The sequence below is a fragment of the Penaeus japonicus genome, unplaced genomic scaffold (genome assembly GCF_977035675.1).
Source record: "Penaeus japonicus unplaced genomic scaffold, GWHDUDI00000001_assembly GWHDUDI00000007, whole genome shotgun sequence".
NCBI classification, from domain to species: domain Eukaryota; kingdom Metazoa; phylum Arthropoda; class Malacostraca; order Decapoda; family Penaeidae; genus Penaeus; species Penaeus japonicus.
In genome coordinates, this window is record NW_028234409.1 from 20,454,820 (window position 1) to 20,459,819 (window position 5,000).

The 5,000-nt window shown below is 35.8% G+C and overlaps 1 protein-coding gene across 1 annotated transcript in view; it reads left to right on the forward strand.

Moving 5' to 3' along the window:
• Nucleotides 1-494, forward strand: part of LOC122242155 (uncharacterized) — a 14,837-nt gene extending 14,343 nt beyond the window's left edge. Inside the window, exon 16 of the mRNA XM_086538554.1 lies at nucleotides 1-494. This exon is cut by the window's left edge and continues 175 nt beyond it. The gene's annotated coding sequence lies outside the window, so the exon portion shown is untranslated.
• Nucleotides 495-5,000: the final 4,506 nt, after the last annotated feature.

The following is a 5,000-nucleotide window of genomic DNA, read 5'->3' on the forward strand; positions in this document are numbered from 1 at the left end:
TTATTGTTGTTATGTTGCAAACCCTGTTTTCTTCGCGCCGCTTTCCTGTGCACGTCCTCTTCGTTAATGGGGAGAAATATACACATTCATTGACACAGTCAAATAAGCCTTCAAGCCTTCAGGCTACTAATTGATATGCCAGACTTTTGCATGATTTAAAATAGAGATCTGCCTGTAGAGTAAATAGAAGAGGACCTGTACTGGTTTATGACACACACACAAACAAATACAATATATATATATATATATATATATATATATATATATATATATATATACATATATACATATATATATATATACACACACACACACATATATATATATAGATATATATACAGACACACACACACACATGTATATATACATATATATACATATATACACAGACATATATACATATGTATTTATATAGATGATTTTTTTGGAATCATAACTTGTAATCGTGTAACCTTTTCCCCAAACAATAATAATAAAAAAACTTTATCACAAAATGTTTGCTATCCCAAAATTATGAACAAAATCAGTTCCCAAATGAATTGAAGAATACAGGGCAATACGAACATTAAGCTTTGCTAAAGAAAAGATTTGAATATCAATAGTGATGGAGTTATTTTAGTCTGATAATAGTTGTAATGATATTTAAAAAAACACAATAACAGTACTAATTGTTATGAAAAATACTTATGATTAGAGCAACATAATGAATATAATGATAGTGATAATAATGAAAATGAATCTGATAATAACAATAAGAATGTCAATAACCATTACAGTACTCAATATGAATATTGGTAATGAATGATAAAAAGTTACAACATTTAAGTAATGGAAGTCACGATGGCAATTGTAACAATGATAACGATTATGATACTGAAATATATGATAACAATGATAATCATGATATTAATGATAGTAAAGGAAAATAGCACCGACAACAGAATGATAACAGAGAATAAAACTGATAACAATAAAAATTATAAGAATGATTATAATAACAAGAATGATAATCGTCATAAAAAGGATACAAGAATGATGATACCATGATATTATGATATTAATGATAGTAATAATAGTAGTAGTAATAATAATGAAAGTAGAATACTGCTAGAAATAGAAGCAGCAAAATCCCCAACAGTAAACCAGGAAGAATGAATATCCTGACAGTCATAATGATAATCATATCAATAATAATGTTGATATATATATATATATAAATATATATATATATATATATATATATATATACATATAAATATATATACATATATATGTAAATGTATATGTATATGTAAATATATATATATATAAATATAAATATATATATATATACATATATATATATATATATATATATATATATATATATATATATTTATATATATATATATATATATATATATATATATATATATATATATATGTATATATATGTGAGACTGTGAATGTGTGTGTGTGTGTGTGTGTGTGTGTGTGTGTGTGTGTGTGTGTGTGTGTGTGTGTGTGTGTGTGTGTGTGTGTGTGTGTGTGTGTGTGTGTGTGTGTGTGTGTGTGTGTGTGTGTGTATGAGTGTGTGTTTGCTTAGCGATAAGTAGATACAAATTTTCCTGTCTGAGTTTGAGTGATTGTTAGTGTACTTATGTATATGTATTTGTATTTATATCGTTGCTTTTGCACGTTCTGCAAGTAGTTTTGTAGTAAATAATACCTTAATGAGGATGTGAAATATTTGTAGACATCTATTTCGATCATGCCTGTACGAGAACTTAATTTTTAATTCTCTGGATTTGTCGCTTTCGTTAAAGAATGATTTAATTTAGTCATAAAATGATTTAATTTATTTAATTATTCTCAAGATGTCATAAGTGTTTTGTCAACCTTAAAGCTGCCTGACATATTTTTTTCTATATGACATGCACTCTAAACAAAATAGATCTATGGTTATTCGAAAGCAATATCTTTAATTACTTGCAATATAAAAAAATGCTTTAATCAACCCCACTGACTAATAACTCTAAAGACATGTGACTGTAACATGTGAATTCTTGAAATATAAGAACACATTCAGTAGTTTTTTTGCTTTGCATTCCAGGCTAAATGGTGTAAGGTGCACGTCCAGACCTGGGGAAATGACAACGAAGCTAATCTGTTAAAATTCTCTTTATTTCTCAACTGTCCTATCAACAACATTTATATTTGTTCTATGTACAGATCTATAGTACGTACAAAAGAAATATCTGGTTATGTTACAAGAGAACATCCGGTGATGCCGCGCTAAGGTCCCCCAGTCAGGCCACAGGGGATGGGGATAACAATGTGATCCCAGGGTAACCCAGGATGCAGCAGACCAGTTACAAGGTAACTCACAGTGAGCAGCAGACCAGCCACAGGGTAACTCGGGATGCGGGAAACTAGTCACAAGGTAATCCGAGATGTGCGGCTGACCAGTAACATGGTTCCTAGTAACCTGCAGAAGACCAGCCTCGGGGTAACCCAGGGTGCGTAGAAGACCAGTCACAAAGTATTTGAAGATGCTCAGCAAGCTGATCCAGTTTATCTATGGCGCAGAGCAGATCAAAAGGTAACTCAGGGTCAACAGAAACTGAACTTAGGAGGTATCGAATATCCAAGGAAGCTTACTTGCTGCAGAATGATTCAAGGCGCACCGTAAATAAGTTCCTGCTCAGTCTGAGTAATGTTATGTGTGTAAGCTGTCCTGTTTGGTAATAATGCTAGGTTAAAACATATCCACTATATGATGATACTAGCTAGAGTGAAATGGAATCGAAGCTATACATTTGGAGGATAGCCTAAGGTTTGGCTGGAAATGAAGGTGGAAGTAAAACACCATGGAGTTATGGAGATGCGTTAACAGGCAAAGTCTGTCTGCCGTTTTGGCAGGTAACCGACTGCGCTGCTTATATTCGTTTTATGGGCAACAGGCGTGAACTGCAAAGATGAATTCGTGTAAAATATGGTTGCCTTTGAGTGATGTGAGTCTGTCGGTGAATGGAAGAAGGGAAATTAATCGGAGGCTCAAGGAATGGTCTAAATTCACCCAGAAAGGGAGGAGGGGTTTTCCTGTTTGCCACCCGAGGTTAACCACGGGGGAGAGAAGGACCTTGGGTATAACCTGAGGGTTCCTCGGGGACGGGGCAACCTTTGGTGTGACCTTAGGTTACGAGCTGGGAAAGGTTACCCTTTGAGTGACTTGAGACAACCCATTGATGACGGGTTACCTTTCATGTGCCCTGAGGTTACCCATGGGTTGGGAGTTACCTTTCGCTTAACCTGACGCTGCCCATGGGGAGGAGTTATCCTTCGTGTGACCTGAAGTTCCCCTGGGGTGGGGGTGGGGGGTTACCCAATTGGATGGGGTTATCTTCGTGTGACCTGAGGTTACCCACGGGGAAAGGGCACCATTTCGTACCCCGTGTCTGCCGCGTGGTGCTACTCGGGGTGCCTCATCAAGACCGCGGGGCAGACAGAGGGTAGCATCAACTTAACCAGAGATACAGTGTGCGCATCATGTCATATAATCTTAATAGGCAACTCCAGCACATAGGCGAGGAAGGGGGCTGTAAAAATAAATAATTAAGTTGTTACAACTAATCTTAAATACATAATGTCACCGTTTATGATAAATTTTCACATGTTACATACATGAGGTATATTATCATACAAGACAACTAAAGAATACAGGAATTCTGTATAAAAGAGATCTAAATATACCTAGTTGCTACTATGATGGTGCTTTTTATTGTGGATAGCACGAAGTGGCAACTATAGAGGTGACGTATATTTATAATGACGATAAATTTAGCATATACTGGTGAAACAAACCCAGGGATTACCTTGAAAAGAAACGATATATAGGAAACAGTTGTAAGAAATGAATCTCCGTCTACATAGAATGTGAAACGTTAAATATAAATATATGCTTTAAACTTGAACACTTTCAGGGAACTTGAGTCATCACATTGCTCAAGGGCATCTCAAGAAGTTGCCCGTCTATGTGATGATTAGGAAATAACAACTTTGTGCAGTAATTCATTAAGAAAACACTAGGATGGTAGAACAACTGGTGTATGTCTGTGTGATGACTGGTACAGAACTGGTGTACCATAAACATTCTTAGAACATAGTACTGCAGAAAGGCGGTGTCTTGCAGTAAAATCATCAGTCTGGTGACATCAGTGTCATAGGTAAACCTCCTGTAAGACATTTCAAAAGCCTTAATCTAAAAATAATACCCACATGGAAAAAGGTGTTCATCTCTTGGCAAGAAGGAAGGCATTCCCGTCCTCGGCCAGTGGTAGCCATTGTTGGTCTGCGGTGTAACACCTTTTTCCTGCTTTGAGAAAGGGATGTTCTAAATGCGATGGTTTGGGAAGTGGTCACAGACCAAGACTTTTTCAAAATGTGACACATCTGATATTAAGCGAATTGTATATAAATCTCCCTCTATCATGATCCGGGGTTAGTGCGTTCAATTTAAGTTCTGGGCATTATCTGTAGGAAAACTTGGCATGCTCGTGCATGTTGCCGTTTGGGTAACATGGCATGAGTAAAACACAACGCACCTGTCAGAGATCTTAGTTTTGACTCTCAACATGTAGTCATTATCATGAAGGTTTATCTATCTTTCATCATTGGATAGAAATAAAATAGGCCAACAAGTTTTAAAATTTCTGCTTACAAAGTGTGCAGTCCGAACGACGGAGGCGTCCGATGCTTCACACAAACGATATTCGCTTTTATTCTCACTGTTTTACACAGGTTTTTGTAAGGCACTAATTTAATGAATTTAAAAAAGTCTCTTTGAAACTGATTGAAATACAGAAAACTAGGTGCCTAACTTAGTAGCACGCCTTGACCACATAAAACTTTGGGAGTCTTTTTGTATGTGCTTTTGCTCTTTGGATTCAAATATTTTCTAATTCAGGGTGACAGTTCAGTTCATAGTTCATTTTCAATTGTAGGACGGTCTCAGATTACAC